The sequence below is a fragment of the Ambystoma mexicanum genome, chromosome 11, assembly GCF_040938575.1.
Source record: "Ambystoma mexicanum isolate Mex_15411 chromosome 11, UKY_AmexF1_1, whole genome shotgun sequence".
Taxonomy (NCBI): domain Eukaryota; kingdom Metazoa; phylum Chordata; class Amphibia; order Caudata; family Ambystomatidae; genus Ambystoma; species Ambystoma mexicanum.
Genome location: NC_090934.1, coordinates 1052390556 through 1052416046, shown reverse-complemented (window position 1 = coordinate 1052416046; position 25491 = coordinate 1052390556). Strand labels below are relative to the sequence as shown.

At 42.4% G+C, this 25491-nt stretch overlaps 1 long non-coding RNA gene across 3 annotated transcripts in view; it reads right to left on the bottom strand.

The window, feature by feature from the left end:
• Nucleotides 1–25491, bottom strand: part of LOC138504083 (uncharacterized) — a 316504-nt gene that overhangs the window by 127005 nt on the left and 164008 nt on the right. For all 3 annotated transcript variants that reach the window (XR_011279773.1, XR_011279772.1, XR_011279774.1), the window contains one exon: nucleotides 6019–6061. This is a non-coding gene — a long non-coding RNA (uncharacterized lncRNA). The remainder of the gene's footprint in view (nucleotides 1–6018; nucleotides 6062–25491) is intronic.

Sequence of the window (25491 nt, the reverse complement as noted above, 5' to 3'; positions counted from 1 at the left end):
TTGTTTTAATACATAGTTAGTTTTTATTTTCCCACTTAAAACACCCTCTTGATCCAATCTTTATTGAACCTCTGTATCCGAATGCAGTTCCATTATAAAGTGCAATAAGGTTAGATTGAGATTCCATCTTCTTTATTTAGCCCATAAGATGTTTCGGTCCACTGTAACAAAAGTTGCTTTATCTATATATATAAAAGTGAAAATGTGTGGTTTTGTGGGTTTGTGGCAAAGCTCATGTTCGTTATATAATTCCACACCATTTCACCAGTCTGCACCGCATTTTGCACAGTCACCTATTAGGACCCTATGGACATTACTGCCTACATAAAATTTGGACACCCCACCCCTTTCCACAGATTTCAGCAAAAGTGAAAATGTGTGTATGGGTTTGTGGGTTTTCATATGTTCCCTATACAATTCCATACTGTTCCACCAATTTGCACCAGATTTTGCAGTCACATGTTAGTACCCACTGGACATTACTGGCTATGCGAATTCTGGGCACCCGACCCCATTCCCCGGATTTCAGTAAAAGTGAACATTTGGGTGTGGATTTGTGGGTTTGTGGCTTTGCGTTTGTCCCCTATACAATTACACACCGTTTCAGCAATCTGCACCAAGTTTTGCACAGTCACCCATTAGGACCCTCCAGACATTACTGGCTGCATGACATCTGGACACCCTACCCCTTTCCCTGGATTTCAGCAAAAGTCAACATTTGTTTGTTGGTTTCTGGCTTGGTGAAGCGTTGTTCCTTATACAATTCCACACTGTTTCACCAATCTGCACACCATTTTGCACAGTCACCTGCTAGGACCATCCAGATATTACTGGATACATGATATTTGGACACCCTACCCGTTTCCCTGGATTTCAGTCAGAGTCAAAATGTGTTTGTGGGTGTGTGGGTTTGTGGCTTGGTGAAGCGTTGTTCCTTATACAGTTCCACACAGTTTCACCAATCTGCACCACATTGTTCACAGTTACCTGTAACTATGAGGGAATGAAAGCCCAGGTAATTCCGGGTATATCATCTAGTAATGGATAAAGCAGACATAAAGTGACTCTTCTTTATTATTCAAATTGGAGCAAATTAAATAAAACAGTATCCATAAATTTGAGAGTGTGCCCATGCCCTGTCGAAACCCAGAGTGGTGATTTGAGAAATGTATATTTTTCTCAATCCAAACGTTTAGCTCTTGTAAGAGGAGTTTAGAGAATAGCTTTAAGGATAAATCCGTCATAGCTAATAACCTGGAATTATCAGGATTTTCTCTTACTACCTTTTTAAAGATTGGTATTAATATAGAGGCCTTCCAGTTTAAAGGGATTTTACTGAACATTCGAATATTAAAAAACACCCTTTCCAGAACCACTGCCCAGTTCTTATGGTCTTTTTTGTATATCAAATTGGGTATACCATCTGGGTCCGGGGCTCTGGAAGATTTTAATTTTTCAATCAACATCTTAATATCCTCCCCTTTATGTTGCAATATTTCATCATCTCATAAATAAAGGGTGTTTTCTTGACTCTTTAGATTGACCAACTCTTTACAATATATTCTGGAGAAATGAACCATCCATACTACTTCATGTATACAGTTAATCTCTTTTTTCACATTATTAGTAGATGTATCTTTTTTATACAGATTCCAGAATATTCTAGTATCCATATTCCATAGTGCACTAAAGAGTAAATATCACTGTTTTGTAAAGGCTGAAGCTTTACATCACCTGATCAAATTTGTATATCTGTTTTTAATGTTAGCAATGAATGATTTTTGTTTATCTAAATCGAAATTTCTCCTTTTGTCCTTTTTACATCCCTATTTAATTTCAGTTTTTGTTTTTATTCAGCAATCATAAAGTGAAAATCGTTATTATTATGTACACTCATCAAATAATATTTCTTTTGTTTTTCCTCTATGTATTGTTTAGCTCTCATTAAAGTATTTTTTAAACTATTAATTCCATTCTGTCAACTGTACTTTCCATCAAAAGATCGCTAGAGATATAGGGCCTCATTCCGAGTTGGGCGGTAAGGGTTAACGGTCACCGGTAAGGAACCCGGTGCTGGTAAACCCTTGCCACCCAATTCGGAGTTCCCTTAGCGGGAACCGCAAAGGACGTGTGGCCTGACCACACGTCCTTTGCGGGTCCCGCTAAGGCACCAGGGCGCTAATAACGGGCCCGTAATTTACGGGCCCGTTATTAGCGCCTTCCCCATTCCCATTGAGCCCTATTGGGCTCAATGGGAATGGGGAATGGTTGGTTGAATGGGGACTTACCGGGTCCGCACAGGTCGGAATGTCCCGGTAAGTCCCCATTCAACCAGATCGGACACGGATCCGGGTTTGGGAGCAGCCATGGCTACCTCCAAACACAGAATGAGGCCCATAGACTGAATTCTGTTTCCTGTTGCGTTTATAGTGGCATGGCCAACCATTTTATCTTTTTCTATAATATTGGTCTTTAATGTACATTTCTTGACCACATGATCACTGAGCACCATCGGAATAATCTGAAGTTTGCCTACCATTTCAAACATAGTCTCAGGAAATAAGATATAATCAATCCAAGAGAAGGACACAACCCGCTAGACCAAATATAAGGGGCTGAGCAGCAGCAGGCAATTTAAATGAATACATCTGGACCATAGGTCTAAGGAATTTAAATCCTCATCAATATAATTGATTATTTTAGCCCTACCTTCATTTGTCAATGTAGGAAGGACCACATGTTCTTCCTTTGCATTTTTTCCCAAATCTTTGCTAATTCAGGTCACCCAAAACTATGAATAATAATTTAGGATTTTCCATCATCCTCCAACCGATTATATTCTACACCTCCTCAAAGATTATTTTTGTCAATTTGTCATCTGGTGGGTTGTAACACATTTAAAATAAGTATCAACTTCTCCACCCCAGCCATAATCAATTTCACTGTTGCCTCCAAGATATTAGGATTCACATTTTTACAGGGTCCTCTTTCAATAGCAGATTATGTGTTGCCCCCAATAGAAGGCCACCAAATTGTATTCCTGTCACATTCCGACCTGCCACTTTTTGAAGTACTTGATAGCCATCTAACACTAACTCCTGTGAAAGCCAAGTTTCCCTGTAGGGCAAAAAGGTCTGTATCCAAAAGCACAGAAAAGCCTGTACGATGGCTCGTAAAGGACCAAAAGCCTTTCAAAGTATTCAGGTGACTTTAGATGTTTGTGTTTCCCATCGATCCACTGGTCAGTAATGATTTCCATAATTTCCTAATGAATCCATGGTTGCCCCTTGCTCCACCCTTGTATTCGAATTTAATTTTAGGCCCTCCACAATCTATTTCACCAGGTTATCAATTCCCACACCCATCACTGCATATTCAATATTATTCACTACTTTCTTTTTTTTTTTTTGGTATGATACTTACTTGATCTTCCCAACTTTTAAACTCATAGCCAATTTCCAAGAAATAGCTAGAGTATGATAGCACCCATTAATATATGAATGTATATGAATATTCTAGTTGTCCATTTTTAATAGTATGCAAGATTTATTTTGAAACTATGTCATCATTATAAATGATACAAAAAGATGAATAAACAGAATAGTTCAATTTCATACCAACTGGAGTTAGGCATGTTCACTGCTCATGCTCATATTGAAGCAATTCTAAAGCTTAGGTGGGGCACAGACGAAACTCTGTCATTTGGGGGTAATTGTCACTGACTGTGGCCCTAGAGATCGGAGCATGCAGTATCTTGCTACATATGGCAGGAACCACTCTATCTTGCTTTGGAGAAGTTCTATAGTTTATTTAGGTGCACGCTTCCCTTCCAATTCAAAGGTAATTCATTTCACTATGATTGTGGGAGAAGTTTTATAGCTTTTGGTGGAATTTCCTGAGTTATTATATGATAATTCATACACCTTTATTGATTATTTTACCGGTTCAAAGCATCTTGGAGAATGCACCTAGCCCTTAACTTTTATACTAACTCTTTGGAGACACAACTGTCTAGCCACCTTTGAATCTGTGTCTCTTAAATTTAATCTGTTCTGACAAAAACTGGTATTGAAATAGTTGGAATGTTTGATGATTGAGAATAAAATGTTGTATTGGAAAGGATGGGCTAGTAAAGGAATTTTGAGGATAGGGGATGTGTGGGGAAATGATCGAATGGTTGCGTTTGAGGATCTTGTACTCCGATTTGGATTGAGTAATAGGGAATTTGCAAGGTATACATGTTTGAAGCAGTTAATGTTGGAAAGACATCAAATGCTCATTGAACCATTGAGTGACAAACCACAAATGTGTATGTTGTCTAGTGCTGCTCCGAATGTAGTTTCCACATTTACTAAATTGAAACCTGTACAGGAGTGTATGCAGGCTTCATGGGAGACACTGAAAATGAAGTGGGCGGCTGAACTGGGGGTGATTTATCGGCAAAGGATTGGAATAATGCTTGGAGGGTGACAGTGAAAGATAAAATGGATTTGAATTTAAGATATATTCATCAGTGAATCTTAGGGCACATTTAGTGGACCCCAGTAAAGATGAAAGCGAGGGGCTTGATGGACTCAGATTTGTGTTGGGGGTGTAATCAATTAAGTGGAACTTATTTACATATGTTGTGGGAATGTGACAGGGTACTTGCCTTTTGGAAGGATGTTCTGGATTGTGTGGCTCTAGTGCTGGGTGATTCCTTTCCTCGAACATTTGAATATGTGATTTTCCTCTCAAATGAATGTAGAAGTCTGAGAATCTGTGGTGCCTCTGATTGGATTAATAAGGCATTGATGATAGCTATAAAACATATTATGAAGGTTTGGAAATCATGGAAAAAACCACACGTTGATGGTTGGCTAGTAGATATGTGCATATTGTCGGGACATGAAAAGTCTTGTGCTTATCGGCTTCATCGGGAGACTGAATATTGTGAAAGTTGGGAATCCTTCAATGATTTATTTGGGTACAGTGTAAGTTGGATGGTTTGGTAAATGATAGGGTTAGGGTAGGATTTGGTGTTGTGGTGTTATGTTTGTGTGTGTGTATTTGTTGTATGTGTTTTTAATATATCTTTTGAGTATAGGGTGGGAATTCTAGATGAGGTTCCATTGTTATATGGTTGATGTTTTTGTATTTAAAAGAATTTGTTGGAATATTGTTACTTTGGTGAATCTCACGACTGTAATTATTGTTATATATGAGTTAAAATTAAATAAAGATGGTAAAAAAAAGAAATAGTTGGAAAAAGTTGAAACTGTTTCTTTCTTTCTTTTAGAAACTGTTTCTTTGTGCAGCTTTTATTGAGCACAATCTAAATCTACCTTTGACATAGTTTCTTTTATGTAACTTGTTTTGATGAAAGGATAACAGAAGCTGAGTTCCTTTGAGAATGCAGGCCTTTGCTAAGTTTTTTGCTCAAGTTATTTTAGGAACCTGTCACCAAAGTCAAAATTCCAAAGGGAATCCTTGATATGCACTATTTAAGAATCTTGAGAAACTGAGCGCTGGTATAGCATATAGTGGGTTCTACATGGTTTCGTAAAAAAAATGACTTTGTGGTAGTTTATTACAATGAAATTACCTAGTGGCATTTTCTTTCAATAGGGAGTCCCCCCCGTGCCCTTCCTGCCCACCCTCTATCCACACCCTCTGCCTTTACCCAGGCCCATATACCCCCTAAGCATCAACATATACTCACCCTTTTTATCACCACAAGGTAATTTCGGTAAAATAAATGACCAAACATGAATTTACTTAGATGGAACAATACTGCACTGTACGATGACCAAACTTTATACGTATTTAATCATAAACATGCATTTTGTTTGATTAAAAAAGGGCTCAGAGGTTTTTTTTTTTAAAATGAGCAAACTTAGGGTCGTTTTATTTCGATATTCTTTTGCAAAGTATGTTAATAGTGACCCGCCTCCATTATATAAATACTGTAAACATCAGCATGACAATAGATAGTCCTACAAGCACAAAACACTTAAGAGACGAGAACTTCAGTCATACCTGAACATACGCCTCTGAACAAGAACACGTCCAGGTCGCAAGCCTGAAATAAAATGAGTACACAGTTTAATACAAAATGTTGCATGTAATACATTGAACAAATACAGGAAATAGACTGGCATTTCACATTAAAGAGGGACCCTAGTTAAGGCCACAATCGATGGAAACAACTGGACACTAGACCTTTGGCTTTAAATGGATGAATGTGCTCCTGTTCCATATAGCAGGGATATCAGGGATCTACAGGCCCTGGACACATAATTTGAGGAGGTATAAAACTGAATAACTAGTTTCGTTCATACGCTACGGTTTAGGATTTGCCATTCCACCACCTCTTAATACACGTGTATAGGAGACATGGATTCCAGAAAGAGACCTGGAGTCCAGAAAGTGACCTGGAGTCCAGAAAGAGACCTGGAGTCCAGAAAGTGACCTGGAGTCCTGAAAGAGTCCTGGAGTCCTGAAAGTGACAAGATTCCAGAAAGAGACCTGGAGTCCAGAAAGACACCTGGAGTCCAGAAAGTGACCTGGAGTCCAGAAGGACACCTGGAGTCCAGAAAGTAAGATTTAAGTTATATTTAAGCTGTTCAGTGCACACCACAGGAAATCCTAAATGGGTTCCAGTGGAAAATTGATTGCACGTTCATGAGCACAGCTGTGCCTTGTCTGAGGGGGTCACCTGGACACAAGCAGTGAGTTCAGTGTAACTTCTTTGGCATACCTCTGGCGTGCTAGTGGCGTGCCTTCCATGGCAAGGAGTTACATATGCATTGAGCTCTTGAAAGCACTCGTGTATTGCCAATCTTGACAGTCATTGATTTCTTCACTCAAGCCAACTTCCTTCCCTCCGGAGCTGACCCTGCCGTGTTTGCTCTACCCAGTCCAGCCATCTCTGCTACCCCTGCACCCTATCTGTAATCCCCTGGGTGTGTTCCCTACATACAGCGCTCTGTTGCCTCCCATCAAGCTTTGTCCTTTATAAAGCCCCTACATACATGCATATTACTGACATCCTGCCATGTAAGACCTTATCTACTGGTCTAGCCTTTCAAATCCTGTTATCTATTTTCCTCGCCATTCTATGTTTGCCTGTTCTTTGAGGCTAATCAGATGTGCTCTACTATGGTCACCCACACTGCTGGAAAATTTTGTGTGCCCCGTCGTCCAGATAGCCCACCTTCTAGTAGAAATCATACTCATTCACTGCCGGCTCAACTGCAGTATACTGACCATACATGGGAGCAAGATCAGGTATTCAATGAGGATTGTTGCCTTACACACGTACAGCGTGTGAGAGGGTATGGAGCAGGACGTGAACCTCAGCCACCAAGGGAAGTTCAGAGCAGATGATGAGGGTCCTCTTTATTGGGCAAATTTCAGGCTTCTGGACCAGAAGGAGGCTGCCTAGCCTCTGGAGCGGAGGAAGTAGCAGGGATAAGATTAACCATGCACACCCAACACAACTGCAGACACCTCCATGGTACACAGAGAGCATTTTGGCACTCTCCTAGTAAGTGCTCACTCTGCTGGTGGTTTCCTGACATTTAGTTTCCCTAACCTTACTCCTTACCCGTCCTGACGAATTCAGAGTACTTTGTTTCTTAATATTGCCTGCACTGCACCTGTTCAGAGTAGCATGTCACTCCTCCTTGCTCACTCTGTTTCACATCATCGTTCCGTCTACCGCCTCGTTTTCCTTGCCCGCTCACATCCTTATCATTCTCTCACCTTTTAGTTCGAACACTGAGCTCTTACATCTCCCTGCCATCATTTACCAGTGGCCACCCGTTGCCTCTTTTTCTCAGCAGCTACTCCCTGTCCCATAGTTATGAGCACACGTACCATCATCCTGGTAAATGATACTGTTAAATGACCACATAAAGCCGCATCTGATGGCAATTCAGGGACATATGTTGGTAACACTTGGGAGAAGGATGCTAAACTTGCAACTTTCTGGCAGGACAAGAGCATTTGATAATTGTGACTGGGCCTATCATGGCTATTACATTTTATCATTTATTTTTAATGTATTGGGTTTGTGTGTATCATGAAGAACTACCCCAGAGGGCAGAGGAATAGTTTACCTATCGCAGGGGAGACAATTTATTTCCAGAGACCTGCTGATTCACATTGGTACACTGGGCAATGGGTCTGGATAATTTCTAAGAGCATGTGGTTTCTTGGTAAAAGGGGTATCGGACTGAGGACGGGAACTAAAGGTGAAGAATTGGGGGTTCAGTTATTTATGGAAGGCATGTAGAATATGATCAGAGATTAATGCATAACAAGTTCCAGACTGGAGATGCATCAATGAAGGTCCTTGAGAGTAGAGGTTATGCAGTGACATTTGCATTGACCAAAGAGCGGAAATATTGCTTCATGGAGAACATTGTTGAGGGTAAATGGGTTGAGTTGTGGAGACAAATGAGGAGGACACTTCCCCTGTAAAGGATGAAGAGGGCATGCACTTGCACATTGAATGGCAAATAGCTGAGAGGGAGTATGGTGTTAGTTCGGCATTTTCATGAGCTCCTTCAAATAGAGTCTCGGGTCTATACAGAAGTCAAGAGATGTGGCACTGAAGGAGAGAGATGTGAAGAAACCTTACAGGTACAATTTGGAGAGGTACTCCTATATTACGTGCTAGGGCAACACGCTGGTCTTGGAGGCTATATTAGGAGCCGTGTACTAGCACAGGGGCAACATGCTGGTCTTGGAAGAAAGACCATGCAGAGCAACAAAGGTTCGAATCCCAGATCCGCGCTTAGAAACCAAACTCAGGTACTGCATTAAGCCTGTTATAAAAAACAATTAAATAAATAGTCTGCCTTCATAAGTGGAGATTAATTTATTTTTTTGCGGGACTTAATTTAAGGCAAAGTACATAAATCAATGTTCGAATGGTGTCCTCATAGTATTTGAGGCAATGGGTGTTTCTAGCTCACTGTACATTGCGGTAAATCTGGGTTTCATCAGAATTTGTTATTAGTGTTACATCTGGAGTAGATAGTAGAAGCACAAGAGGTTGCGTATAAAGAATGAATAACATGGACAATGGGGCGGAACACTGGGAGGCAACACAGGACATGGGCAGAGCAGAGATCTGGATATCGTTGACTGACCGTGAAGAGGAATGAGAAGACCAAGCTTAGTTTCAGTAGTAGCCATACGTGAGGGCAACATGGAGAGCAAGGCTTTGTGATCATCCATGTAACATATGGGCAGGATCAGGAGACTGGGTTCATCAGATGGCAAAGTTGACAGTTTCAGTACTGAAGGGTGGTCAAAAGATAGATCTGTAGGCTCAGTAGATGTCGAGGTTCTTGATATAATCTTAGATTTGGTCTGCCTCAGCCTTTTCCCAGACTTTGTCAACGACAGGGTAGTGGAATACAGGGAATGATTTTACCATGTCATAGGTTGGATTGTTGAGAATGGAAAGGATATTGACATATAACAGGGAGGATGGAAACTGGCCTAAGCAGCGATTGCAATTGATGAGGTTCAGGAATGCAGAATGTATGGTTGATTCAATCATGGATGAAGTGTGTTGGTCAGTGTCCTTTTAATTGGCAACATTTATGCTGATGTGCAGCAATTATGATTAGTTTGAAAGCACACCATAAGGAAATTTTGCGGGATGAGATGAGGGGGGTATGAATTTTGAAAAGTCAATGACTCATCAGATATTTTTAATCTTGTTAAATGAAGCATTGGTTGATGTTGTAGATTTTCAACAAAGTGTGGGATGGCAAGCAGAAGAAGAGGATTCCTACAGTCTTTGACTGCATGAAATAGGGCTTTTGTTTAATTGGCATGTACAAGTCCAATTTTGCCTTGTGGATGAATAATCTTCGTGAACATTTTACGGAAATTTGGTTACTGGATGTTTGATTGAATACCATCACTTTTCTAGCTTCCTCTTGTGGCATTAGGATATTGTGTACTGTGGAAAATAATGTGCTGGTGTAGGCATTTTAGTGTACAGGGTGCTTAAGTGTCAATGAAGAGATGAGGATAGAATTTAGGCTGTTGAGGAGGGTGCCCACAATGTTGGTGTGGTAGACGGGAGGAGTCATCAAAGCATCGTGCCGTATGCCCATGCAGAGGGTCTTGAAAGATCACATGTGATGGCGGAGGGTTTGTGTTGTCAATATGAGGGGATTTCAATGTCTAATCCATAATAACTGGGTGAGGTTTTCAGTACATTAAAGGGGGGTGGGTGAAAGGAAGGCAAGAGTGGGTGTAACTGAGAGAATGAAGTACAGGGTGTTGCACCGTGTGTGACTGGGTGAGTTTATGTTGGAAAATTGGGCAAACACTTTCTCAGACAGGCTGTTATTGCTTTTATGGGAGGGAGTCAAAGGCACCGTTGGACATCCTGCGGGATTGGTTGAGAATGGTGAAGCAAGTCCATTGTGATATCCAAGAGGTCACAAGATGAGTTATGGGGTGAAATGCATTTGAAAGTCAGCTTCAAGTGGCTTTTGAAACAATTCACAAGAATACATTGGACATCAGCACCATCTATGGATGATTTGATAAAGGAACTTCCAGGAACAGTTGTGCCCTAGTGAGATGGAGTTATATGGTCATCCTAGTTAACACCCCAAAACAATCAGTATTTCAAAGTAACCATCAAGAATCACAGGGGGGGTGCATGAACAATAGATAGAATTTGTGGGAGATTATGGGACTAGATTAAATATGCTCTTCCTTTACAGCAGTTTCAAAGAGTTGCCTTCCATAACAGCCAGGCTACCTATAAAATCAAAATGGCCATGTGCACATTTCCAACATCTGAGCATCGCATCGGCAGAAGAAACAGACTTTTTTGATCCTATACTTTCTTTGCCTGTTCCAGTCATTTGTGTCCAGGTGCATTCTGGGGCATCTATCTCTGCAGCCTTCTTTCACTACCTGGAGGTATACCCTCCACGTGGAAAAGGACCAATTATTTTTGGTGAACAACATTAGTGTGGACTGGCAATCCACTCGTTTCTCATTGCTTCTGGCAGCAAGGAACTGGGAAAGAGCAGAGTGATCAGAAACAAAGAGATAGATCAAAAATTGAATGAAGCAATGGGGAAAGAGGACATTTATAGAGAAAGTGAACGTGGAAGAGAGAGGTAGAGAGATAATGACAAGAGAGAAAGAAAGTGAGAGAGAGAAAGAAGTGAAATGTTATTAGAGAGAAAAGGGAGAAGGAGATGTAGGTTGTGAATAAGAGCCAGAAAAAGCAGGAGAGAAAGAGAGAGGTGTTTAAGAAAATAGAGGAGAGGGGTGAGATGATAGATTTGGTTTATTGATAGCATTTATATAGTGTATCTATATTTGAAGAGGTTTCTGGGCACTGCACATTAGACTTCTAGTGAAATAGAAATGAGTTTGATTGTTAACTGAAAGAGGTAACATAATCTAGATTTTTAATTTCGAGGGGTGGGGGGGGCATTGCACGTTCTAGTCGCCTTGACAGCGAATCAGAGATCTCCTTTAGAATTCCGTTGAAATGATTGAGGTTTCAATAAAAGAGGTGATGAAACAGAAGTCTAAAAGGGGAGTGTGAGAAGGAAAAGAGGGTGAGATGGAGACATTCAAGTACATGCCACCAGCTGCTGGTTGTTTTCATGGAGTGGGGTAATTATTTCACAAGTCATCATTCCACTACCCCTGTTTCTGCTCCCATCAACACTTGCACCATTCTTTTCGGGATGGGTTATGATATGATAGGTTTTTTATAGCACGCTTAATACCCAGAGGTTTCTAAGTGCAGACCTGGGAATCGAACCTGCGTTTTTCTGCATCATCTTGCTTCCAAGGCAAGCATGTTGCCCCTGAGCTATCATCCCGAGACAATGGGTTGCTGGTCATCCCTCCCTCCCATTGAACGGGGGCTACACCTGTGACTTCGTTTTTTTTCTTAAATCGGGATACTAAATTCTTTGCAGCAGAAACATTTCTGTGGTAAATTGACCCACTGCCGTTCTCATTACCATTTTGCAATTTGCCCAATTTTTGCTTTGCCACCATGGCAGTGGAAACTGCAGCTCAATGCATTGCTATTCTCTGTTCTGCCTAGCATCCTGTGGTAAAGAATAATTTAATTTCAGAAATGAACGGACAGGTGATATCATCGAGCTGAATACAGAAATGCAAGAAAACGAAACTTTGCCCAGTTCAAAGTCTTTTGGAGAGATCTTACAATGAAGTGGCCAGAAAGCAAATCCACAAAAGATCTTTGGACAGGGTTAGGAAATAACTTCTCATTGCATCAACGAGAATTAGCTAAACGAGTATTGCATGACCCTAAAACGGGGGTAAGTTAATGCGGACACAAAATCAAGAAATGAGGAGGTCTTCAAATTGGGTCTATTTTTGGGTAGGGATTGGAACATTTTCTTCTCTAGGTCCAATTGCCCCTGCACTAAAGGAACCTGGAGAACTCTTTAGTGGAGCACTTTGAAAGGCCTCTCTGATACAGATACAGCCTCACTTCTAGAAAATGATTCATCCCTGACATTTCCTAATGGTACTGCCAATTACGCGAGATTAGCCGACAAAGAGTGGACGAAACGAAATTACTTTTGTGAGTTGCAATCAAGCAAAAGTGAATAATCAAGTTTCAATTGCCCATCTGTTGAGAATTTTGAAAAAAAACCAACCCTTTTTTTCCTGGACCTCGAGATTGGTTTGTATTCTTTTCTCAGAGGGGATACTGGAAAAGGGTAGATGTAGATGAGAGAAAGTAATTTCAGCTGAACATCCCTTTTTTATTCTTCATCTTGCTTTATGTATGTTTTGTGAATGCTTTGTTCCTCCTTTTTAAGGTGCTGCCACCTGCCAAGACAGAGTATAGATCTCATCTCATGTGTGAGAGGGTGCAGGGGATAGAGAGGCCTCGCACCAACTAAACCGTGCCAATGAAGACAGAGATGTCCAGAGGCTGCCACTGCCCACACGATGCATACAATATCTGCAATATCTGGTTAGACCACTGTACGATAAAAGAACTACAGTACCGGGACTCTGCCATTGACATAGGGTGGGGGCGGGTAGGTGGGGCAAGCAGAGGGGCTAGCAACGTACTAAAAGCACTTTTGGTAGCAATTTGCATCGGCCAAAGGAGATTTGATAAAATTGCTGCACACATTGGAGCACAAACATTTGCAAAGATGCTTAACAACGATAGGCCCTGCTTCCCCTGAATATTATTTGCTACACCGTAATTGTAAAACCCTTCCTCTAATTAGCGAGCGCAGAGAAACATATCGTTTTAAATGAAATAGGGAAACATGTGTCTGGGAACCCAAATATTTCAACATGATTGTGTTATATATTTTTTGGGGCTGAAAGGGATTTACTGATGTGGCGTTGAAATGTATAACAATTCATTAAATGTGGTCACTCGTTTAGTAGCAACAAATGCCATCCAAAAATCTGGCTCAAAGTCCTTGTCATGTTTTCCATTGTATGCCATTAGGTAAAGAAATACCTATAGTATCAAACGCATAAATGATTATAACAAAACATTTACTTTACATAGACAATCGACGAACCAAAACCAAATGCCAAATAGTAGGACTGGACTTGTTGACCCCCAAAAAAAAGTAAACTCCTCTCGGATTGTCACGATTACAGCAAGAGATATGTAGACAGCCATTTTCCCATAATGGATTTCATTAGCGATTATCTGTGTGTGCTTTTGGTACTCTCAAAACCTAAATGGATTTTACTATTAAGTGGATCACCCAATTAGGTTCTCTGCTAAAAGGTTTTGTTTTCACAGACAACAGCGCCCACTTGCAAATGTTGAAAAAGATGTCAGATCAGAAAAAAAAAATCAATGATGGGGGAGGGGATGCAGGACACACCAGATATTTTGTGAGTGAGTATGAGAGATGCGCAAAAAAGATCCTTGGCTTTGGAGGGAGTTGCAAGAAGTGGGTCTAAGATTACGCGCAGAACAGGTATGTTGAGGTGTCTAAGGACAGACCACGTTATTTTGGAAGAATAAGGCTGAAGGGCAGAGCAAATACTTAGGAGCGGGGATTATGATAGGCCTGATGAGTTAGAACGCTTTCCTGAGTGCTGGGCAGTCTATTTTGAAGCATGAGGGTTTACAGCCAGGATTCCAAAGGGAAGAATGCAAGCATTATGGTGGAGCAATGGCGGACCGGTCAATTATTCTGGAGTGGGTGAATGTCATACTGTAAATTTTTTTAAATGATGGCATTGGAAAGACCAACGTTTCATTTTGGGGTGCGCAGAAGAGGCCACGTTAAAAAGTATTGCAAAACATCTACCATTCAGGGGTAGCATGAACAAAAACTGTCGGAGGAACTCAAATCAAGACTGGGCAGACACAGCCTAGCAAGGGGAATGTTTGAGATGATGTGCGATCTCTTTGTTAAGAGAAGACAGGTGAAATGGACAGATTTCGTTAGCCTTGCCACCTTAGAATGCTATCAAATTACTTCCTTCCATAAAAGGATCTGTATTTTGTGTTTGGGTACTATATAGCACAGATCTAGCTAGAAAACAGCAGAGTGCTGTATATGTAATTGAGGGTACCATATGAGGTAAGGAGTGGCGGTATGTGGCACATGATGTTCAGTCCATGGGCCGGGATGAGATGCAAAACATAAGGAGCCTAGGTGGCAACTATACATTGACTGCTGAGTAAGGTCTTGAGTTCCTTCCTCAACTGGACGAATGTTGGCACAGTCTGGATTATCACGAGGATGGTGTTCCAGTAGGCAAGGGTAGGAAGAGAATGCCGGTTTCCTGTTTTTGACCTTGCGTGCCAGTTTCATCACAAGCCCAGCGATGACCTGGCTCATGGAGGGGTGTGACGCACCTGAGCTGTAGATTTTTGAAGCTATGTGGCTAGGTGTGTGATTGGGCACCAGTTAAGGAACCTCGTGTCGGGTTCTGAAATACCACTGGTTGAATTGAAACAATATCAAGATAAATGCTATTATCAATGTGTGAAGAAAATTGCCATTAGATAAAGTGGATCATTTATTCAAATGTTTGAGTCTTCTAAGAGAGAGCCCCACAGCTGTCACAATCACTGAAGGGTGCTGCTGGAACGGGTGTTGCGACTGTGACCGCCATACAATGCGAACCAAACCACCACTGTGTCTATCATCCGCCAGGTCATGGTGGCTCCAGGTTCTTTGGGTCACCTCCTTGGTGTGCAGAGCCAGGCAGTGAAATCTGTCACAGTTTCTATAAACAACAAATATTTTGTACCATTACATTGTTGGTGACTATGCTGATGGAGGGGAACATTCCAAAGAAAAGCTCTTGTATAGTTTTCTAACATGAATATGTCAAGTAATATTTGGAATACATGGGCTTGGAAGTCTCCTAAAACAGAAGAGGTAATCTCCTTTTGATAATGACCATGCCTATCTGAAAAATATTTACTACCACACCTGCCCAAAAGGAACCAACCAACGTTGCACCCATATATCATATCTGATTGATCACAGAGCAACTATCTTCCTGTACTGTCCCTCTTGACCCAGAAACTCTGTATTGAGTGATTTAGCAATCGTGTCACTAGAATTCATTTGAATCAGCATTTAAGGCACACCAGTATCTTAATTATATTTATTTCCTCTATGAACCAATGAACATTGTGCACCTATCCATATCAGTAGACATGATTTGATCTTTTACAAATATTTTTTGAAGCATGATACAGATTCCATGTTTCGACGCCGTAAATGATCACACATTGTCCATCCGCACTTGAGCTTCAATAAGTTATATTTCATTTGCAGTGTCTTCAAGGTGCACAAAAACAAATATTTATTTTTTCTTATGTGTCATTACAGTCTTTTATTTAATGGGCAGAGTGCGTCAATATTCGGAGAGTACATTTATTAATCAGTTTTACAGACTGGAGCTCCCGCTCTCTTTGGTTGTGTTCGCAGGCTGCCCCTGTTCTCGCCTGACCACAACTGCAGCACAGGTCCTGGTGTTCTGCTGAAGCTCACCCACGTGGTAAGCCAATTTGGGCATATCATGCAGCAATGTGCACGGAATGCTTTGTGCGCAATTTTCATTCATATTCTACTGCGTTTTGCTGCTTTCTGGCAAATTCGAATTTAGGTGTGCTTCCCAATTTGTCAATGACCTTTGAATCTGGGCATTTCTAGTGTGCTCATTGATTTTGTCTGCTTGGCCGCCTGGTAAGATCCTACTGTTCCATAGTGCTTCTAACCTCTCACCTGCTATCTTCCGATTCCCCCCTCTTTTGTCTCTGCCTCCATGGTGCTCTCCGTCTCCCCTATCTATTCTAATTGCTTCTCCATCACCTATCCTCCTTCTCTCATGACGTCTGGAAGGAAGACATTTAAAAAGGCACTCCCGAGAGCCAATCCTGGTCTGCCCATTGCAGACACCTACATCAATGCTTCCTCAAGACAGACTATCACTGACATTCTCTTTGTTGTTCCTTCTTCTGACTTATGGACTCCCCATATGGTTTCTGTCCTCTCCACTTTTTCTTCCTCACCCATTACTGTTGGCACTAGATTGGAAGTGCTCTTGTCTCCCTTTGCATCTTCCAAGTGCACCATTAATGTCTATCACAATAGCACTATCATGCCAAGGACTCTCACATTAACTGCCTCCTTCTTGAAAGGTGTCCTCGCTCCCTCTTCTGGCACTCCTCCATCCCTAATCCCCCCCCAGTGTTGGCATCCCACCCAGGTGCCCCACTCACAAATCAGTTAAGCCGGTCAACCAGCTTCACTTAGCTACCCTCAATTCTCGCTCTGCTATCAAACACTCCTCTGACATCTGTCGCCTCCTTGAAGACCTTGATTTTGACGTCTTTGCTCTCACTGAGACGTGGTTCAAGGTGAGCTCAGTCATTGCTTCTTGACACTTTTCTCCCTGAGGGCTAGAAGATCCAGTCCAATCCCAGGCCCTCCCGGTCTGGTGGCAGAGTAGCTCTGATCTTCCCTGAGTGGGTTCCTTCCTCCATCATCCCCACCCAAACCTATTCATCCTTTGAAAGCCTAGTCTGCAGGCTATCTGTCTCGCTTACCTTCTCTCTTACTCTCACCACCATCAACACGTCCCCTGGACCAACCTCCCTCTTCCTCTCAGAATGGGTGGACCTGTCCTCCTCTCTTCTTGCCTCCTCCCCCAAACGTATCTTCCTTGGGGACTTTAACATCCATCTTGACTCTCCTGATGGGGCTAATGTACTATTTCGCTGGCGTTGCAACTCCTTTTCCATCACTATCCTTCCCTCTGGCTCAACTCACTTTGCCAGACGCACCTTGGATGCTCTGATCTCAACAAACAGCCCACTCCCTAACCCTCTTTATACCCCTCTCTCCTGGTCTGAACACTCACTCCTCTCTTCCCACATTGACCTCCCCTGTCCCCTGATGATGTCTCTGCCCACACTACAAGTCTCCTTCTCCGTCATTTGACTGATGATGCATGTGTTAGTCGTTGCATTTGCCTGTTCCTTCATTGCTCCTCTGCCCCCTTCACTTCATTCTCCTTCTGACACTGTTCTAGCTAACCTCCATCTCTAACACCCTGGACATGTTTGCCCCTGTCAGGAGGATCTGCATGAAGCCTGCCTCCAGATGCAAATCTTTGTATGATTCCGACTTGGCAGCTTTGAAACGCAAGTGAAAAGCTGCGGAGAAGAAGTGGCAGGCATTTAGCTCATCCTCTGACAAACTGGTCTGCCGCCTACTCCAAAGACAATATCATCTCACCATCTGCTCCAAGAAGAGGGCTCATATCCAATCCTGCATCTATGGAGACTCCAATAACACGCTGAACTTTTAAAATCTGCAAGGAATTTGCCAATCCTACTGTAGTCTCCTCCTCTCCTCCTCCCTCTCGGCTTCTCAGAACTTCTCCTCCAAAACTCTGGACATCCTGTCCTCTCTGTCATCTGCTACCTCCACCCCCTTCCTCTTGCCTCCTCTGGCTCCATCTCCCCCATACTCTCCTTCTCTCCCTTTGCACCAGACGAGATCTCTAGAGTTGTCTGGTGTATGAAAGTCTCCCCTAAAAAGGTGCTCCCTTGCATCTCCAGAAACATCAAGGACAATATTGCCTCTCTCTCCCAACCTTGGCTGACTTCTGCAACCATTCTTTTGCCACTGGCTCCTTCCCACGACCCCTTAAGCACTCTCTTGTGCACCCTCTCCTAAAGAAGCAGTCTGCTCACCTTTCCTGCCCAGCTAACTATTGCCCTATCTCTATTACCCCTTTTTGGGGCAACCTCTTGGAGAAGCTGGTCATGCCCCCAACTGACCCTCCAAACTGAAATGTCTGGCTGCCTCCATGACCACCAATCCAGTTTCAGGACATCCAGAGGCACAGAAACTGCTTTCCTGAACACCCGTGAAGACATGCTCTCTAACGTGGACTCAGACACTCCCTCTGTTCTGATCCTCCTCAATCTTTCTTCTGCCTTTGACACAGTGAACCACTCCATCCTCATAAACTATCTCCATGATACGTTAGGCACCGCAGACTGGGCACTGGTGTGGCTGACTTCCATCATTTCAAACAGACCCTCCCAAGTGCAAATAGGTCCCTTTCACTCCTCCACCTCACTCTCTACCTGTGGCATCCCTCAGGGCTCTATCCGATTGATTGCCATGGGTCTTCAACATCTACCTGGCCCTTTTGGCCCATTTGATCTCCACCATGTCCCCTCATTTCCAGTGTTATGTAGATGACTTACAGCTCTCCTTCAAGCTGCCATCCTCTACTTCCTCCCCTCCTCTCTCATACCTGTCTGCCTGACTGCTATTCTGGCATGGTGCTCTGCCAATTATCTCTGCCTTAATGCCAGTAAGACAGAGATCTGTTTCATTGGGACACCTGCTACTTGTTTCCCCCCCACTCTCTAGCCATCCTCCTTGGGTCCTCTCCCTTTACCCACTTGTGAGGCAAAACACCATGGGATCATCTTTGACTTGTCTCTCTCTTTCTCTTCACACATCACAGACTTTGCCAAGAAGTCGACCTTCAGCTTCAGCTCCTCAGGGGCATTCTACATTTCCTCACCTTCCCCCAGAAGCTCAAATTCTCCAGAGCCCTACTTCTCTCTAGGCTTGACTACAGCAATACCCTCTTCCTCAATATGCCTCTAGCCTCCTTTCGCCCCCTTCAACTAATCCAGAATAGGACTGCATGACTTATTCTTGGCCTCAAGCCAAGGCACCGCATCTCTCCAGCCCTAACACCCACTGGCTCCCGGTGACCGCAAGGGTCAAATTCAATACCCTTTGCATCATCCACAAGGCTGTCTGGGGGCTGGGACCTCACTACATCCAGCTTTCCCTCCCTAAATACCTCCCTGCTAGAGTCCTTCGGTCCTCTGGCTTCAACCCTCTGCCGATGAAACATTTCTCCAAGCAGAGAGTGGAAGGTAGATCCCTTTACTCAGCTGGTCCCTCCCTCTGCATCAGCCTCCCTGCCCCCCTCAGACTTGAGCCAGATCTTCTTAAGTTCCAGAAAATTCTCAAGACTTTCCTCTTCTCTTCGTTCCCTCTCCCCCCTCCCTCCTTCCCTCTCTCCCTCCCTCCTTCCCTCTCCTCCTCCCTTGCCAACTCTCCTTCTGTGACTGGGGCCTGGTCCCTTCAGAGTCATACAGGGGCCAGACCACCCCCCTACCAATCCCGCCAGCATCCCTTGCCAGCACTTACCCTCAGACTTCCTTCCTCAGACTAGCCCTAATCTGGTCCACCACACTCATCTTCCCTTCCCCCCTCTCTTTCCCCTGGCATTTGACCACCCTCTACCTTTGGGCACCCCACTCCTGCACTTCTCCCTCTAGTCCCCTCCCAACTGCACTTGCCACCACCTTGTCTTGCACAGTAGGATTGTCACAAGGCCAAAATAACTGTTTTTGTTGTTCTACTTTCTTCCATTGCACCCCACGCCCAACTTGTCTTGTGGCACCTGGAAACACTTGTATAGACCATACAAATGTCCAATAAATAAATAAAGCCAATACAGAATTTTTTTAGGATCCCTTATTATGAAACATATTATAATGACGTCCAGATATAAGCAGATAGGTAGCATGAATTTCCTATGAAATGTGGATAGGATTTATCATAACCTCCTTCTATAGGAAGGCACAATCAAGAGGATGAGCAATATACTTGTAGTGAAACAGAGAAGCCGAATAAAAATGTAAAGTACACTAAAAGTAAAAATATATGATGTAAGGCACAAAGTGTGGAGTAGATGATGGAAATGTTGGAAATGTATTTGTTTTTGTAGTGTATTTGGGATTTAATATAGCACATGTCTAGCTAGGAAGCAAAGGTGGACAATACATTTTGTTGAGGGTAACATGAGGTGAGAAGGAGGGGTTCCAATATGTGGCATGCGATGCTCCGGACATGGGATGCTCCGGCCATGGGTTTTGGATGTGATTCAGGAATGCAAGCTTGTTGTTGTATGTATGTAAAGACAACAAGGATGGGTGGGTTTCTGTAGAGAAGCAAGGTGAAAAACAAGCGGTTTTAACCCAAGAAGCAAATAACACATTTGCAAGATGATTTGTAGGCACGGATGCAAGTTTTCAGGACCACTTGCCGACTTAAGATGTCCTCCAGCATGGGCTGTTGAACAAGGATGTAACAAGCTGTATGAACTGGAAAGTGTGGTAAGTGTGGACATTTTACCTGCAACTAGTAATTGCAATCATTTAAAAAAACAATATAGAGAGATGCAAAAATATACAACACAGAGCAAAAGGAACATCACTGTAATAGCAGATGACATGACGACGTATGCAATGAGTGGATCCTGGGATAATGCAACAAGAATCAATCTCTGCGCAAGGATATAAAAGGAGCAGTGACCTACAAGGCTACATACAAACATGTGGCACCAGAAGGAAATATCACTAGACAATAGAGGCGTTGCTAGAGGGGTGTGGGGAGTGAAGAGGCTATAACCCCAGGTCTTTTTGTTGAAGCCCCGGATAGAAGCTCAGGGATACAAACAAATGGCTTGCTACAAATCCAGGTCTACATTAGCGTAGCCCCGGATCTTTACTAGACCTAGAAACACACCTGCCAGAAAAGAAGTGTGTGGAACTATTTCAGAGGCTGTGGAAAGTAAAAGAGAACCTATGCAATCTTGAAACAACGAGTGGCGGATAAATGTGCCATAGATTCATGTCTCTCCCATATTCTTTCATGAGAATGAGACCTAATGGAAAATCATTAGACTGCTTACTATGTGGCGTTCATCCCCTGTTATAGGGTTGGAAAGGGGGGGATAATGGATCGGTAGCGTAAGTTATCTGCACCGTTATCCCCGTTTCAGCCCAGGAATGGGGGATGAAGGCCATTAGCACCCTGGGTTGCCAAAGCGGTAACCCTGGGTGCTAAAAAAAGGGCTTTTCTTCCTATAACAGGACTCGTGCGGCGTCCCGTTGTACAGAGGAAAATCCTTTTCCAAGATGCCCAGCATGGAAAGGGAAGAGGGGCTCTGTACAGAGTCTGAACCAGACAATGGGGGTTTGTTGGGGTTCACCCCCAAAGACAAGAAAAGTTTTAAAAATATGGGGTAAAAGTGTGCATTTTACAGCACTTTCTGTGAAAAGTTGGGTGAAAAGCCACACGGTTTGCAATCAATTGTGTATGGTAGAACATGAAAAACCCCAACAGATGCAAGTCACCAACAGTGCACAGGACTATTTTCCAATACATTTTCATTATGCCTTTGTCCACAACATATGCCAGTATATAAAACATTTTCATGATGGCAGTGCCCATAGAAGCCAAAGCACGCTGCACCGGTATATGCCAGTATTTTCATATATGGACACCCAGTGAGTAAATAATGCCATGCCACATTAAGAAAGTATATCCAGACTGGATATACCAGGATAGGCCAATGTACCAAGAAATCAGATGTATTATTATATTATTATTACATTATATCATATTTATATTATTTCCATTTTTAAAGTGCTCACACAGCCCGCGGGCATCGAGGTGCTGTTACAGGAATTGTTTCTTTTTTAGTTGCGTATTTGTTTTTTTTTTTCTTAGTTGCGTATTATAACGCGCTTAGATACCCAGAGGTTTCTAAGCGCGGACCCGGGGTTCAAACCTGTGTTGCTTTGCTGCCGCTGAGATATCCTCCCGGCATGTACGTTTGCTTTTACCATGGATGCAAAGAAAATAAATGCCATGACACAAAGAATACATGACTAGACTGGAGCCATAAATGTAAGCCAGTTGTGAAGAATCACATGAATTTGTACCTTCTCCCCAAGGGTGAACCCCACTTTGTGACGCTAGGGAGGTGAGCCCACTCTGCAACAAGATCCATAAGGGTTGAGGCAAGTGGGACCTCACTGGGAGAGACTCACCCTGTGGGGACAAGGACTCCCGTTCCTGTGAGGTACTCCCTAAAGATTCTGACAAGATTCTCTCTTCGGACATATTCTACCAAGATACATATGAGGAAGGAACAAAAATGTGTTATTGTGACACGGAAAATGTGGATGCCGCTTTAAATGGAAAACACCATTTAACTGGAAGGAGGAGGAGAAGGCAAGATAATGAGAGGTTGCTGAATGCAGAAAGAGGGAGCGATACAGAGTTATGCTGGGGAAAGCCCTGAATGCCATCATAGCGTTAGCTAGGGAAGGAAACTGGGAACTCCAGAGTACCTGTGAGATAAAAATCAGCTGGTGAGCCCAGAGAGAAGTGCTGGACATGGATCATCCTATAAGCTGGAAAGTAAGAGAAGGATCGAGTGGTGGCGTGACCATGGAGTGACCGTGGTCAACCGATGGTCCACCGATTGTCCTTGCAATGGCGCTAGAGTTGTGTAACACCTCGGTGCATGGGAAACCGGAAAGCCATCCTAAGCAATATTGTGAAGTGTGAGAGACCAAAAGAAGACAGGAAGTCTGTCAAGTGAAGCGGGAAACCCAACACAACCGAAAAGAACCCCCAGTGGCGTTATCCCTGAGGTCGACGGGATACAGGAAAGCGTGAGACCCAGGAGGAAATCAGAGAATCGTTATCCGAACATTCATACTCGTCTCAGTCATGATAGAGAGATGATAATGGTGAGAGCAAGTGAAGTGAAGGTGAATCAAAACAAAAGTGTTCCGAATCATCTCAGTCAAGATACAGAGATGATAACAGCAAGAGAAAATGAAGAAAAGGAGAATCACTATCAAAATGTTCATACTCGTCGCAGTCAAGATAAAGGGATGATAATAGAGAAAGCAAGAGAAACAGATGAGAATCAATGCGAGAATGTTTATACTCGTCTTAGTCTGGATAAAAAGATGATAACAGTAAACCGAAGGGAACTAAAGGATAATTGTTACATGAGTAATCCTACTCATCACAATCAAAGTAGAGAAAACCTCAGCAAGGAAAGGAGGACAGCCCTAAGAGGCAAGAGTGATGAAATCGCTCATAAGAAGAGAGACATTAGTCAAGAATCAAAGAAACTTTATATAAAGGAAAAGCCAAAAGATAAAGAAGTATTGAGAGAAATATATCACTTAATCAAAAATTTCATAAGAGAGTATTTGAGAATCAGCTATTGAACAAATGCTGGCAATAAACCAATCCCAGTAGAAGAGAGTCATTCTCCTGTCCTTATTTTTTCTGATAGTGGTGGGTCAGTTAGCACCATAGCTGGTTTGTAAGAGTCTGCGTCCTTCTTCTGACCCGCTACAGAGTCTAACCTTGTAATAACACTCATCATGTTTGCTTTGCCCATGATGCCAAGTAATAATTAACAAATGCCGTGCCAAGAGAAAATGCATACTGATACCATAGGCCAAGCTAGCCGCATTATAGCACTTATCATGTTTGCTTTACCTTTTTACCTTTGAGGATGCCAAGTGAAGATTGTCATACCACATTAAGAAAGTAAATGCAGAGCGCTACTACCAACATAGTTCTGTCTAGCCACATAATAACGCATGTGTTCGCTTTTCCCCTTGGCGCAAAGTAAAACAAAATAAAAAAACATGCCATATTAAGAAAGTATAAGTGATTTTCTGTGACTACTGGTCTACAATAAATCTATAACAGTCTAGCCAAGTAACAACACTTGTCATGTCTGCTTTTCCTTTGATGCACAATAGCTGTGCATCACGTTAGAGATAAGCAAGCATAAATCGTATTGCATGGGTAGACTGGCCTTCATTTAATGTAGGCCAGTTTAGCCATGTAATAACACACATCATGTTTGCTTTACAGTGGTGCACTATGATAGTAGTATAGCAGCTCATGGCAATGGGGTCCTGGAGGAAGCCTCAAAGTGAACACCAACAGTAACCCCCACCCCACAGAGGGACCTGCCATCTTGCAAAGGAACGAAAAGTAAGGCACCTCAAATATTCATGCTGCGTAAAGAGCCGCACTGTGAGTATTAATGCGAATGCACACTTTGCATGCTGTGTAAGAGCAGGGGGATAAGCTGCCATTTTGTCACAACGTGGCCCACCATTCCACACTTCAATAGCTAGGCTCAGCAACAGATTAATTTACATTGTGGAGTGTGTGCCCAGTTGTACATCTTTGCAACATTCATGAATTGCACTGGGTTTAATATTAATCTACCCATAGAAATTAAGCAGACTATGGTATAGGGACAAACAAAAATGTATCAAGCAACATAACAGTTGTGTGATTCCTTAATTCCTAACACCATGAAAGACAATGTATGTTTTGGATGAATAGGTTTCCTATATTAAAAGAAGTGAAGTTTTAACTTGAGCGTTTTTTTTAATAAGGGCGTATGTTTGTGAGTGAGTATGTGAATTTTTAAATTGCTTTTCCAGAGTAAGTTCTGAGATCCAAATCACTGAGTGGGTTGTGAGATTGCAAGTAAAATTCTTTATTATCTGTGGTGAGTCCAACAGCCTGTATTAAGTGAATGAAATGCAACATTTCTATTAACAGTTTTTACAGTCTGAGTAAGCATTGCCCATCATTGCATTGCTATAATATTCAATTGGCCTGAACTCTTTTTCCTGAATAATGTTCACTGATGGACTGGAGACCTTGTGAAGATATTGCAGGATTATGAAAAATATTAGAGACTGAGCAGATCATTAAGATATCAGAAAAATACTGCCTCCAAAGTGCACCAAATATGCCTCTTCAATTATTTAACTGCTCCTTCCTGACAACTCAGCAACAGAAATACTCATCTTCACTTTTCACCTCCTAAAATGTCATTGCTAAAGATCAATGAAACATATACAATAATAATGTAAAATCATTAGCATTACGGACTTCATAAGAATTGCAGGCCTGCCTTCCAGACAGGTAATATATGTTGGCTTCTTTAATTATATAATAATCGGCCATTTTGTTTCTAGTGTTGAGTTATTCTTTTCACGACCATTTTGCAAACCAAGCTAACGTTCTAGTTGTTTCAGTGTGGGTAAGTGTGGTGTGCATTGGT